Source organism: Vicugna pacos, chromosome 12 (assembly GCF_048564905.1).
Source record: "Vicugna pacos chromosome 12, VicPac4, whole genome shotgun sequence".
NCBI lineage: Eukaryota > Metazoa > Chordata > Mammalia > Artiodactyla > Camelidae > Vicugna > Vicugna pacos.
In genome coordinates, this window is record NC_132998.1 from 59,682,836 (window position 1) to 59,697,382 (window position 14,547).

Below are 14,547 nucleotides of genomic sequence, written 5' to 3' on the forward strand. Positions count from 1 at the left end.
TAATATTCCCTTCTATGTATATACTATACTTTGTTTATCCATTGAAAATGCTTTGGAATGAGTTAGAGGTAGTGGCTGCACAACACTGAATATAGTAAGTACCACCAAACTGTACACTTTAAAATGGTTAATTTTGTTATGTGAATTACATCTCAATTTTTAAAAATTTAATCCTCACAACAACCCAGTGAGGTAAGTACTATTATTCTCTCCATTTTCCAGATGAGGAAAAAGGTACTAAGAGGTTTTATAACTTTTCTAAAGTCATATACTTTGCAAGTGGCAGAACCAGTATTTGAATAGAGGCAGTCTGGCTCCAGAGTCCACCCACACTTAACCATTGTTGTAATTAAATCTTTTAAAATATCACTAATATACTTTTAAAAAGGTAGTATAGTAATATGAGACCTATTTTATGTGTCAAATATTTTTCTGTGAACTAGTCTAGACAACCAGCACAGAGCCTGGCATAGCATAAGCCCTGAGCTTGTCAATAAATGCATGATTGTATTCACCTACAAGTAAACTTAACATCCATAAGAAAATGTATTCCAAATGCTAAAGGTAAATTTAGAACACAGCTGTTCTGTACACTGGGGATACTGGGGACTTGCTATATTTGTTTCCTCACCAAGCAAACACACAGATGACTGTTTTCATAAGCAGCTATTACCTGAAGGAAAATATTTATTATATATGCAAATCTTATGCCAAGCTATATAATCATATGATTTTTCAGAATTTGAATTAAATTCCCTTTTTCATAAATACCATGTTTTGTTTTTAATCTAAGAGTGTCTGTTCACTTATATAAAATTTGAAAGGACAAAATACTGGGAAGATAACTACAATGTACAGTAAGTTTGCACCAGCGAAGTATACAAATCAATCCATTATTTGGAGTCCCACAGAATTCTAACCATCTGAGTGGGAGTTCTACTGCTGACAACAACTACAGTTGAAGACTGTTTCCAGAGAAGCAATCTTAAATCTCACCAAAACCAAACATTTTTAGTTACAACAGTCTAACAACCCCCTCTGGCATTTAACCATTTGGTGCTGGCATAACAAATTAATTCCTACAACGCATTGGTACCTGGAGCTGGAAAAGCCTTTAGAGGTCAAGCAGCGGTGCAGACCGTCCCCTGTGAATGAGGCGTCGGCCTGGGAGGCAGAGGTCTGCCCAAAGCCAGGATGGCAGAGGCAGAGCTAGATCCGAGGTCTCCTGTGCTCCAAGTTCTTCTGCTCCCTGTTCTCCCTCAATCCTCAACCTATTTCCAATTAAGACATAAGTGACTTTTCATGTTTCCACTTGTAAAAGTGTACACGGTAAATACCTACACATACAGGGAACCAAATTTTCATTCTCAACAAATAATTACTGAAAACATACTACCTGGCAGGATATTCTGTATCTATATTGTCTATTTTATTAATTTCTCTTTATTACCATCCTTTTCCTTTGCTTGGGTTTATTTTGATATTCTCATCTAACTTCTTGAGATGGATGCTTAGCTCATTGATTTTTAAGTCTTTCTTTTCCAAACTTGATTTTAAAGCTACTCATTTCCTTCTAGGTATTTCAGTTGTGTCTGACAAGTTGTTTTCCTTACAACTCAGTGGTTTTTCATATATTCAGAGTTGTACAACATCCACTATCTAACTCCAGAACATTGTTATCACCTTAAAAGGAAATTGGTATCCATTAGCAGTCCCTCGCCATCCTGTCTTCCTCCTACACACTGGCAACCACTAATCTATTTTGTCTCTGTTTTGCCTATTCTGTACATTTCATGTAAATGGAGCCAAACAACACGTAACCTTTTGAGACTAGCTTCTTTCAAGGCTCAACCATGTTACAGAATCAGAACTTCATTCAATGGGCAGAAGACCTAAATAGACATTTTTTCTTTTGTTACTTGTGCTTTTGGTGTTATATGTAAGAAACCACTGCCTAATCCAAAGTCATGAAGAGTTATGCCAATGTTTCCATCTAAGAGTTCTGTAGTTTTATCCCTTTATTTAGGTCTGTGGTTCATTTTGAGTTAACCTTTGTGTGGTGTGAAGTAAGGGTCCAACTTCATTTGTTGCATGAGGAGATCCGGTTGGCCCTGCACCGTTTACTGAGGAGACTGTTCTTTCCCCATTGATGTTCCCTGGCATCCTTGCCAAAAACCAACTGAACGCAAATTAGTCAGTTTGTTTTCCGGACTCTCAATTCTGTTCCATTGATCTACCTGTCCATCCTTATGCCAGTACCAGTCTCTCGATTACTGTACCTCTGCACTAAGTTTTGAAATTGGGAAATATGAATTCCCCAACTTTGGGTCTTTCTTTTTTTTCTTCAAGGTTGTTTTGGCTATTCTGGATTCCTTGCATTTTCATATGAATTTTAGGATCATCTTACCAATTTCTGCAAAAAAGCAAATTGAAATTTTGATAAGGACTACACTGAACCTGTAGATCCTTTTGGGGAGTACTGCCATCTTAACAGTACTGTTCCCCAATCCACTTATTCAGGAAGTATCTTTCCACTTATTCAGGTCTTTAATTTTTTTCAATGATGACATGTCATTTTCAATGTAGCTACACGTTTTAGTACACACTGTCTGTACTACTGATCAGCTCTAAAGGCTTTTCTATTTCCATTACGATTTCTTCTTTAACTCACAAATCATTCAGTAATGTGTCTAATTCCCAAACACACACACACACATATATATATTTTTTTTTTCTTAGCTTTTTTGTTATTGGTTGCTAGCCTGATTGCACTGTGGCTCAAGAATATATTCTGTACAATTTTAAAACTTTTTCAAAATTTAAGTTTTGCTTTACAGCCCAGTAAATGGTTAGTTTTCACAACTTTTCTGTGTTTGACTTGAAAAGAATGTGTATTTTACAGTTGTTGGGTACAATGTTCTGTATACATCTACTAGATCAAGTTTGTTAAATATATATTCAATCCTCTATATTTTAGTTTTTTCCTTCCTTGTTTGTTCTATTAATTACTGAAAGATATATTTAAATCTTCCACTTTGATGATAGATTGTATATTTTTTCTTCAAGTTTTGTTAATTTTTGCTTTAAACATATTTAAACTGTATTACTGGATGAACACAAAATTATTTTCCTGACATACTGGGCCTTTTTTCTCTATGATGTCATCCTCTTGATCTCTAGTAGTCACTTTACTATAAAGTCTATTTTGTTTGATGTTGACAGTTTTGATTACTATTTGTCTGACATGTCTTTTCTCACATTTTTACTTTCAAACTTTCTGTATCTTTTTTAGACGTATCTTTTATAGGGTTTTTTCTTTTTAAAAACCAATCTAGCACACACATTTTAAACTGAATCATTAACATTTATTTGAATTTATAGCTAGCACCTTAGTTTGTGCTACATGTCATAATGCTCTGTGTTGCCTCTTCTGCCCTTTCCTGCTTTCTTATTTAACCAGTTTCTAATAAATTTTTGGAAGTTACATATGTAGTTTCTAATTCTTTTACAAGCTATCTAGTAATTATAACATATACTCCTAACTTATCAATTCTAAAAATATTCATCTGGTTTATCCTCCTCCTGAACAATATAAATTTAATTCTGCTGACTCCCACCCACCTTCATGCTACTGTTATATATCTTAATTCTAACTTCTTTTTTCTTTTTAATGTCCACAAAACATGTGGTTAATTTGTTTTATTACGTGATCGTTAATATTTGTTCACATTTAGCCATGTACAATATTCACCACTTCCTCTACTCTTTCTTCCTTCTTCCATCTCATACCTTCCATCTGGGATCACCCACCCTTTGCATGATGAACAATCTTTAGAATTTCTTCTAGTGAGGATCTTACCAGGAGAACATTGTTTTTGATGGCCTGGAAATGTCTCTATTTCATGTATGTTTTTAAATTTTTCCTTGGATATAGCATTCTAGGCAGAAAGTCATTATCTCTCAGCAAAATGAAGAAACATTCCACAGCTTTCCTAAGATCATTGTAAATGAGAATCAGGTGCCATTATCCTTCAGCTCATTAATTCTACCTTCAGCTGTGTCTAATATGTTGATAAACCTGTGCTTGAATTTGAACCCATTACTCAGCTGCAACAATTATCAGTTTATAGCTATGCATTAAATGTTTAAATTTAAAATTTTATTTGATCAAAGTAAAGCATGCACATAATTGAAAAAGCCATGTAATATAAATGACAAAATAAGTAGTTCCTGCCCATTTTACTCCATCTGCCTCCCCAGAGACGATTATTTTCTTTTAGCTACTTCTTTTGGAATTTACACATCTCCATAAAATTTTAAAATATCTTGATATCTTTTGATTCATCAATTTTAGCCATTATTTACCTTCTATTATGGAGGGTAAGACTCTAGCTTTCATATTCTCCTCTGCCTCCTGTGCCATCATTTTAAGAGTTATGATTTTTGCTTAAATCAATATTTAGTGTTCCCATGACTATCATGAATCAATTTTTAAATTTCAGTTATTTTACTTTCCATATCTAAATATTCTACTTGGTTAATTTTCAAATCTGCTTAGCCAATCTTAGTGTCTTGTTCCTTTACATATTTTCTAGCCTTTTTTAGATTACAACTGAAAATTTCATCTTCTCCTGTCTATTGCTGTTGCTCCTATCTATTGTTCTTGTTCATAATGCCTTGTTTCTCTGTAAGTTTTCACTGAGCTCCTCATTTCCCTTAAATTTTTATTTTAGGGCATTTTTTAGACCTCATTAAAGATAAGTATCTCTGGAAAAGATTTCTGCCAGGCACTCTGGAGGCCCACCAACCTAGAATCACTCCAAGTTACTGGCTGTAGGTTTCCAAATCATATAAATAATGAGAATTCAGGGTGCAACCTAAGGGAGGGCTTATGGCTTCAAAATGTCAATGGTGATTTTTCTCTCTCAAATTAGCACCAAGGTTGGAGACAGCTGATTTTCCCAGCAAGGAGTAAGATTATTTCGCATTTCCCTTTTAGCATATTCCTTTGGGATTCCAGGTTTATGGGTGATTCCCTACTGGACTTCTTGTCTTGGACAGAATGGGCCTTTTCTCTTGTTCCCTGTATCTCTGGAAGCTACAAATCTAAAGCTCTGTCTACCTGGCTAAGCAATTCCTACAGGGCAGACTGCCCTCCTTGACTCTGGGTCCTGACCACTCACTCTTTAGTTCTGAGAGTTCCTTACTTTCTTGTCACATTATCAGTGCATTTAAGAAGTTATTGTTTTTTTTTTTAAATTTTGTTTTATGAAGGGAGGTTTTCAGGAGAAGGTGTGATAAGCTCCTTAGTTAGAAACAGAAATCTCATTTTAAGTATTTTACAATGGCCTACTGCTAGTCCTAGCAAATAAATATTTTAAAATATTTGTGAATGTCTTTATTCCTTTGCTGTTTATTCTATTTTGCTCTTATGTCTTGATAAGATTATAAAAGGGCAGGTTGGTAATATATTCACATTTTGAATTTATAACCCTATAGCATTTAACACCCTTCTATGTTCCTTGGATATGCAACAAATAAACTAAGAAATGGATTCCTAACAATCCCCCTACCTCCAAAAAATTTATAAAATTTTGTAGAGTAACAAACACTAAACAAAAGTAAATCAAAACAAACATAAAATAGCTACTATTTTACCCTGGATATAAAAAAATAGGAAAATCAAAATCAGGGAGGAAAAACTCCAGAAATCTGAAGTTAGGCCCTTTGTACATAAGTATCTGATCAAAAGACACCAAAGGTCTTTTAGGGGGCCATTCAAGTAGCCTCAAGAGCATTCAACCTGAAAGACCAGAGCACAAATACAAACACTACTTTAGCAAAGTACATCTCATTTAAAACACTAAGGACTTGAATCAGTTTGAGTGGCAGGTAGGAAAATGGAGAAGGGATATCTACCAGAACTTTAAAAGAATCAACAGGATTTGCTGACTTACTGGATATGGATTGTAAGAGAGAAGAGAAAGTCACAAGAATGAAGATGCCATTGACAGAAACAGGAAAGTGAAAAGAGGGATATAGTTTTTAAAAATTACTAGTTCAGTCTCGGACATAGTGAATTTCAGATGATGAAGAATTAAGTACTCTCCCATTTGGGTTCTAATGGTATTATGCATCCTGTGTACAAAATTTTACTACAGCAATCACTGTACTGTGTTTAACGGTTAATGAGTTTGTCTTCCTTGTTAAGGCTATGGCACCTCAAGGGCAGGAACCCGACAATTAATTAACTAATAATTAATTAATGATTAAACAGGAAAAAAAAACTTCAGGCAGTTGGCAATACCATACTGTAGCCTAGGAGAGAGATCACAGCTAGAGATACAAATGGCAAGCAGAGTCATATAAATCTCTCAGCCTAAGTTCCTGGGCATTTCTGGCTCTCTCTACTGTGAACAAGCCCATAGCCAGCACCTGGATTCCTTAATAATTTACCAGCTCCTACATCTCAGGTTACATTGCCAAAACAGATGGTTTATTCATTTTCTGGACTATGTCTCCCCTATAAAAGGTCAATAAATATCCAGTCTACTTTTCAATTTGGCCAACACAAACACACATGGAGTTGAGCTTAACACCACAAAGTCAGAAGAAACAGCAAGGTAAATCTGGTCATGACTTGGTTTCCCAAGCATGTGCAATCTTATGGGAATAACAGGCAGGGACACACATAAACACAGAGGCAGAGTATTATGCCCTTTAAGCATGAACAATGATGTTTGAGTTGGCCTATCAACCAAATTCAATCATTTTCAAAATGATAATTCACCCTTAAAGGATGAAAAATAATTTTTAAAAATGCATGCTATTTCTAAAGTCCGTTTCCAGAGAGGCATCTAGAAATGGCAGCTGAGTCTCAGCAGCACCACTGAAATCAGTGTACAACATCTCCTAACGGAGTACATGGCATTACTGGATAGAAGGATTCTTTTATAAAGAAAGAAAAACAACTAAAATTACAGTCACTGGTAGATGTTGAGCTAATGAAATTCCAAAGATGAAAGCCACTTAGGCTTTCATATTCAAAAATGTTATTCCACTTACTCAGAGTTGAATGTCTTTCCCCTGGTATAACAATCAAGCTAACTCTCACACCTATACACAGATACACAAGTTAAACAAAAGGCCTAATGGAAAACACACCTGAGTGTGTAACGGAAAGAGCATGGGCTCTGGAATAAAGCAAACCAAGGGTCAACCCCCCGCTATCGTACATACTGCATAATAAGTTACATCAAATTGCCATGCCTCAGTTTCTTCATTTGTAATTTTGAGACCAATACCTAACTGTGGAAGTTCCTGCGAGAAGCGAGAATTAACTTATGCAAAGACCTAGCATCACACCAGGGACACAGCTGTAACTCAACAAATGTTGCTTCCCATGTATCCTTTTCATGTAGCACCTTTTAGTACTAGGGCTCAATACTAATCAGGGCCTTAAAATTAGTAATGGTTACCTAAGACCCTTCCCAAAAAGTAATTGTTACTTCGTGTAAAAAAAAAAAAAAGAGTAACTGCTCTTTCAGAAGGAGTTTCAAGAAGGTAGGAGAGTCAACAAGGTAAAATACTACAAAGAAGTAGAATCAAATAAGAATGGAAAACGAGTCAGTAGACTAAGCCATTAGGAAGTCAGCGACGGCCTGTGGTTCCAGTGATCAGAGGAAGATGAGGAGAGGCCGTAAGTACAAAATAGTCATTAAATAAACTTAGTATAAAGGGAAGGAGAATGAGCAGCCCCTAAGAAGAGGGCACCTCTAGACCAGATTGGTGTGGTTTTATCACAGGGCAGGGCTGAAGGGAAGCGAACACTGGAAGAAGATGAGCAAAGCAATAGGAAAGAAGTGAAAATTAATGGAGCAAAGTCCCAAAAGATAACTGGAGATGGTGAGCTAAGAGGGGAGGAGCAATATCAAAAGCAGCAGAGACGAGCTACGTCTCAGCTTTTCCCGAGACCAGCAGCACAATACAGGAAATTCTATGTACAACTGCAGTTGATGCTGTAGTTAGAAAAAAAGGAAAAGTGAGAAAGCTCATTATATCCAGAGCAAAAGGTGAGACCATCTTCTACAAGTGAATAGGTAGTGTTGGCCATATGAAATGAGAGAAAATTTCAATTCCATTGCATTTTTGAAATTGGGTACAAACACTGTATTTTAAGAATATATCTGAAAAAGAAACAAGTGAATTATGGCCTTACTACACTATTATAGGCACTGCGTTGGGTCCTCCACAAGTGTTAACCACATTTACTTCTCAGGAGAACCCAGTAAGTGAAGTGTAATTGTTCCCATTTTATAGCTGGGAAAACTCAGGTTCAGAAAGAAAACAGAAATGATCCAATATGATATGGATAGTTATATTTTACTCCAAAACCTTTTTCTTTTTAGCAATTATACCATATTTGTTTCTTTAAAAAAATAAAATCATAGACTACTGTATGTATGGCAATACAATTTTCTTTATGTTTTTCTAACCTAGGCATAAAGAAGCAAATTAAAGTTAGAAAAATAATTCCAATAAAGTTTGCATAAGAACCTTTAAGATTAAGAGTACTGAACTGAAATGACCCTTTTACCTAAAGTTTACTGGGGGCAAGTTGGGAGATGAACAGGCAGAATACAGAGGATTTTTAGGGTGGTGAAAATATTGCAAACAGTAACGTATTTGTGGATATGTGTGATAAAGTCTATCGAAACCCATAGAAGGTACAATAAATACCAAGAATGAATCCTACTATAAACTATGGACTTTGGGTGATTATGACCTGTCAATGTAGGTTCATCAATTGTAACGTATGTACCACTCTGGTGGCAGATGTTGACAATGGAGGAGGCTACATATGTGTGAGTGCAGGGGATATATGGGAAATCTCTGTACTTTCCTCTCAGTTTTGCTGTGAACCTAAAACTGCTCTAAAAAATTAAGTCTTAAGAAAAAACAGCAAGGAAGTAAAGACAATACAAGAAAGACTTTTTCTGATTACTTCCTTTTAAGATTTCTAAACCAAAGTATTATAATGCCCTCAGATATATACCAACCTAAGTTAATTCTATGAGAATCTGAGCAGCTAGATCCAAACTCTGGGTCCAGATGAGCCAGCTGTGGAAAAGAAAACCTTTCCAAAGAAAACTGAACATTTAAATGGTTAGAAATGTGGTTTAAAATGTTCCTGATGAACAATTAATGTCCAAGTACCTCCAGTTTGATTATACATATGTATACTTGATATTTAATGTCACTTTTTTTTCTGATAATCTAAAGATATTCAGAGGCTAGTTTTGAACTAAACAAAGGGATAGGAGGAAAGGGACAAGTAGTGTGAAGAAGGGAGCCATGCACAGCAGTGGTAGAGCAGCAGAGAGGGGAGACCTGGGTTCTATATAGCCCCAGGCCTATAACCAAGTAACTTCCTGGTAACCCTGGCAAAGTCACTGAACACCCCTGTTTCCACTTTCCTGTCTCTATACAAGAATAAAGATACTTGTCCAAGAGCCTCAGACACAAACCTATGAAGTGAGTACTATGATCTCCCCCATTTTACAGATGAGGAAACTGAGGCAACAGAGGTTGAGGGGCATGCCCAAGGTCATACATGTGATAAGTGGAAAAGCTGGGATTTGAACTCAAACAGTCTGGTTTCAGGGTCTACACTTTTTAACCACTCATTATATTGCCTAACTATCAAAGTTGTTATAGATGTGAGAAGCTAAGGAATTCTAAGTACTAAACAGTATTATTAAATCTAAACTCAAACAAGTTAGGATGCATAAAAAAATTAGAAAACATAGTCATGGACAAAATGATTAATAGCTTTCACTTATTGGGCCCCTTTTATGTGTTATATAGTAATAAAAACTGTTTTACTTAAGTAATTTTTATTAATGTTCACAGAAACCTGTGAGGTTATTGACATTTAACAAATTAGAATCAGAGTTAACTAAACTGAATCTTAAAATAGAGGTTTTTGTATCTAATCTATAAATCAATGAGTGACATTTGGGAAGTCATTTAACCAAACAATCCCATAGTTTCTTCATAATGGGGTGGTTGGAGGTCATATTAACATTTACATTACACTAAATATTTACCATAATGAAAAGTTAGAAATAATGCAAATGTCCATTAATTATGGAATACTCATATGATAGAGTATTTTATATTAAAAAACCCCAATGATTTCTCAAGTCTTTTTAATGACATGATATAGTGGGTATCTGATGTTCTGGGCCACACAGCATCATTCCCTTTTCCTAAGGGTAGGCTGATTTTCTTTACCTCTTCCCATGGTGCACAATCTTGTTAGGTTGGTACATCCTGGTGCCCACTCTCCACTACAACAGGTGAGCTCCTGAAGGCTAGACCTTTCCTTTTCCCACCTGTTACAAACAAGGGGTGGGCACATGACCTTGAACAAAGCTAACAAGGACTCTCTCAAACTCTGAATCTTGAGCAGAATGCTGTAGGGGCAGAAGAAACAAGATCAGAATCCACTGATCCTAGACACTTCGAATGCTTCAGAAATCTTTTTGGAGGCTACTGGTTCATTCCTAGTCCAAGTCTTCAGCCTCCCCACTGATCCTGGGAACTCCCAAAGAGCCTGTCAGTCAGCTTCCATTTTGTTAAATCACTCAAAGTCTGTTTCTCCAGCTTGCAACCAGAAAACCCTAAATGTCACACATGGGAAATGCTTTATATCCTGAAACAAACACACCAAGAAAACCCAGGATGTGACACTCTAGTCAACAACAATAATAAACAACAATAAAAAAATAACCTATTTGTATATAAACACAGAGAATGAGGAAGATACAACCATTTCTTGACATGTACTGTTTCTGATAAACTTTAACCCAAGCTTCTTGGTGTAGTACATGAGGCTCTCCAACTTCAGTCACACTCTTCTGCTCATCTCCTACCTTTTACACCAGCTAAGCTGAAGGTCCCTGAATACTGACTTACACACTACAGCCGTTGAACACACTTCTTGCTCTGGCTAAAAGTCTACTGCCCTCTTATTTCATTTTACCTAGCAAACTTCAACTCCTTCTTCAAGACCAGGTCTAAATATGTCAACCTTGGGGGCTTCCCATCACCTCCACAGGTACAGCCCACCACTTCTTTCTAGGTACCACCAGGGTCTTGTCCACACTTAGGAAGAGTTCCTGAGGAGACGGGCTCTTCCACTGACCTTTCTATCCAGAAGGGCTTGTGCCCAAGGAAATACATGTGATAAGCAGCAAAGCTGAGATTTGAACTCAGGCAGTCTGGTTTCAGGGTCTACACTTTTAACCACTTGTTATGAAGGGCTTGTACAGAAAATCATCAGGTTCTATTTGGTTTCTATTTCTAAAAGGCAGGTAGTGAGTCTACACGGTAAAAAGTCTACTGTACTGTTAAGTGTATGAGCTACAGAGTCATACAGTTGCACCTAATTTTCTCTTTTGTTATCAGCTGGAGAAAAGGGCTCTGAATAAGACTTCTTACAGAATTCTAAGGACTGGAGTGTCTGGGTTTTGAATCACAGAACAATAATAGGTAGAGTGGAAGGAGAACTCTTCCATATTTCTGTATGACTTGAATTTTTAATAGTCAGCATTTATTCAATGAAATGTAATTTTTTAAAACAAATTATGTAATTTCATTTTTTTTTAATTTTCAAATAACCAGTAGGGAAAAAAGAAGTCCCAAGGAAGTTACTGATTAATTATTATCATTATACTTCTAAAGTTTGTTTCAGCATCTAATTGCCCCAATCTCACTTTCCAAATTCTAGACTAAAAAAATCTTTTAATTACAAATGTATATTTCTACAAATAAAATCTACCTTTCAAAGCTAATCTAATAGTCAAAAATATAAAATTATAAATCTAATTATACTCAAAATTTTGAGAATTATGTACACGTGAGGCTATTAATTATATTATACAATAGTCATCAACTGGAGATAAAGCATTCTCCTGAAACAGCACAATTCTGTTTTTCAAATACTTGAGTTTATCTGCAATTAACACCAAAGTGTGCCATAAAATACTCAAAATATTTTAATTTTTAAAGAGTGTGTGTGTGTCTATAAAACACAACACCACACTCGAGGGGAGAAAGTGTAGAACTTGGAAGGAAGTGAATAAGCAAATATGAAACTTGTCAACTCAAAAAGGTTGTAAATCCACATCTTAAATAATGATCCAACAATCTTTTGGAGAGAAGTAGCAACTAACTACTCCAGGCAATCTTGGCGTTTATACAAAAGACACAAAGCTGGCGAGGGAAATGGCCAGGTTTCGGACCCAGGCTGCCTGGCTCAAGTCAGGCTCTCAGGCAATCAAGTGCTCTCACTATGCTCTCCTTGATCACATCAAAGCTCTGGTTGAACATCACAGTTGGGACATGTAATTAAATATGAGGGATTACCACAATACTATACCATTAAAAGCAATGCAGTTTTTCTCATCAAATTTATCATCAAATGTAGTAACATTTTTGTGGTTAAATTTTTTTCCCTTTGGTGGCAACCAGAAGAAAGCAGGGAGGGTCCATGTTGTATGGTTTATCCTTAACACAGAAATTTGAAAAAGAGTTTGAGAACCATTCTTCAGCATGATAGCTCAAACAAACAGCAAAACACAATGCAATTTCTCATTCAGGCATGTGCTAGGAACAGTACTGCCCTGAGGGGAAGTAAGAGAAAAAAATTATTCTTACACGGAAGTATATCTATTAGATAATCTAACATAGATTACGGGAGAAAGAAAAACCATTGCAAATTCAGGGTGCATAATTTTAAGCAGAGCTTTTAACAAGAGAAAACAAGCAACAAGGAGAGGAAAAAATAGAAATGTCTTTGCAGGTTAAATAGAGATATACTACCTCTACCCCCCAGTCACTATAGCAAGTCTCAGAAAACTATAGCCCAACGGCCAGGTCTAATCCACTGCCTGGTTTTGTAAATAAGATTTTAGTGAAACACAGTTCTGTGCATTCATTTACTTATTGTCAATGGGTGCTTTCAAACTATCATGACACTATTGAGTAGCTTCTCCAGAGACCATACACCTAAAATACTTACCATTCTGCCTCCTTAAAGAAAAAGTTTGCCAACCTTTATTTTATTTCTTTCATAGAACTTAACACTATCTAAAATTATTTATATTTTGATTACTCAATTATTGTCCGACTGCCCCATTAGAATGCAAACTTCACTAAGAAAATGACTGTTTTCCACTGTATTTCTAGCACCTAAAACAGTGCCTGGCACGTAGAAAGCACTCAGTAAAGATGTTGAATAAATGGCATTTATTAAGAGAAAGAAAGGAAAACAAATATTTCCTTTCCATTCTCTCTACATGCACTCCAGCTATTTAACCCACCAACCTACCAAAACAGGTCTTCTCAGTTAGCCATTGGATTTATCATGTTGATAAATATGTGAATCAATTCAAAGGTTAATTCTCAGTCCTCATCTTATTTGACTCATCAGCAGCATCTGAGCCAGTTGGTCTACACCCTTCTCCATGTCAGTTTTGCACACCACCTTTTCTTGGTTGTCCTTCTACCCTACTGGCCCTTCCTTAGTCTCCTTTGCTGATGCTATATCAGTTCCCCAATCTCTTAATGTTGGCATGCTCCAAGGCTAAGTCTTTGAGACTTTTCTCTCAGTCCACACTCATTTCTTTGGTGAGCTCATCTAGTCTCATAACTACTCTTAGGTATTTCAAACTTAACTAGTCAAAAACCCAAACCAAACTCCTCATTTTTCCCCTCAAAGTTGCTCCTTTACAGTCTTCACCGTATCAGTAAATAGGAATATTATCCTTTGAGTTGCTCAAGCCAAAAGCTCTTGGGAGTCATCCAACTTTCATTCTGTTATACCCCATATCCAATCTACCATCAAAACCTGGTGGCTCTAACTCAGAAATATATTCCAGGTTAATGATCACTTCTCACCGCCTCCACTGCTACCATCCTGGTTCCCTGATAGTTTCCCTGCTTTTGTCCTTGCTCCCTTACAATCTTTTCTAAAGAGAGCAACCAGGGTGATCACGTTTAAAATGTAAATCAGCAAGTTACTGCATATTCAAAACCTCTAATACCTAGTTACCTATTTTTTACACTGAGTTAAGTCTCACACAATTTGGTCCCTGAAGCCTATTTGTCTCTTTGTTCCCTCCACTCCAAACACATAGGCCTTCATGCCGATCCTAGGGCATGTCAAGCAGGCTTCCATTTCAGTGACTTTACACTGGCTGTAAGGCTCTTCTGGTCTAATTGAATGAACCAAGACTCCTTAATCAGGTACTTCCATGAGCTAGTCACATACCTGTGAGGTGGGTGTCAATACCCCCACCTTACAGATTAGTAAAGTGAGGTTTACAGGCCACCTATCTAACACATGATGGAGTTGGGGTTCAACTCCCATTAGTTGCACAGAACACGAGCTCTCAGTGCAGTTTTGGGGGCCTTAGGAGGAGAGGATTCAGTGATATTCCTCTGAAGTCCCAATGATTTCAGGTGCATACTCACAACTAG

At 36.5% G+C, this 14,547-nt stretch overlaps 1 protein-coding gene across 1 annotated transcript in view; it reads right to left on the bottom strand.

The window, feature by feature from the left end:
* SLC25A17 (solute carrier family 25 member 17) overlaps nucleotides 1-14,547 on the bottom strand; it is a 39,543-nt gene that overhangs the window by 24,036 nt on the left and 960 nt on the right. The window lies entirely within an intron of this gene.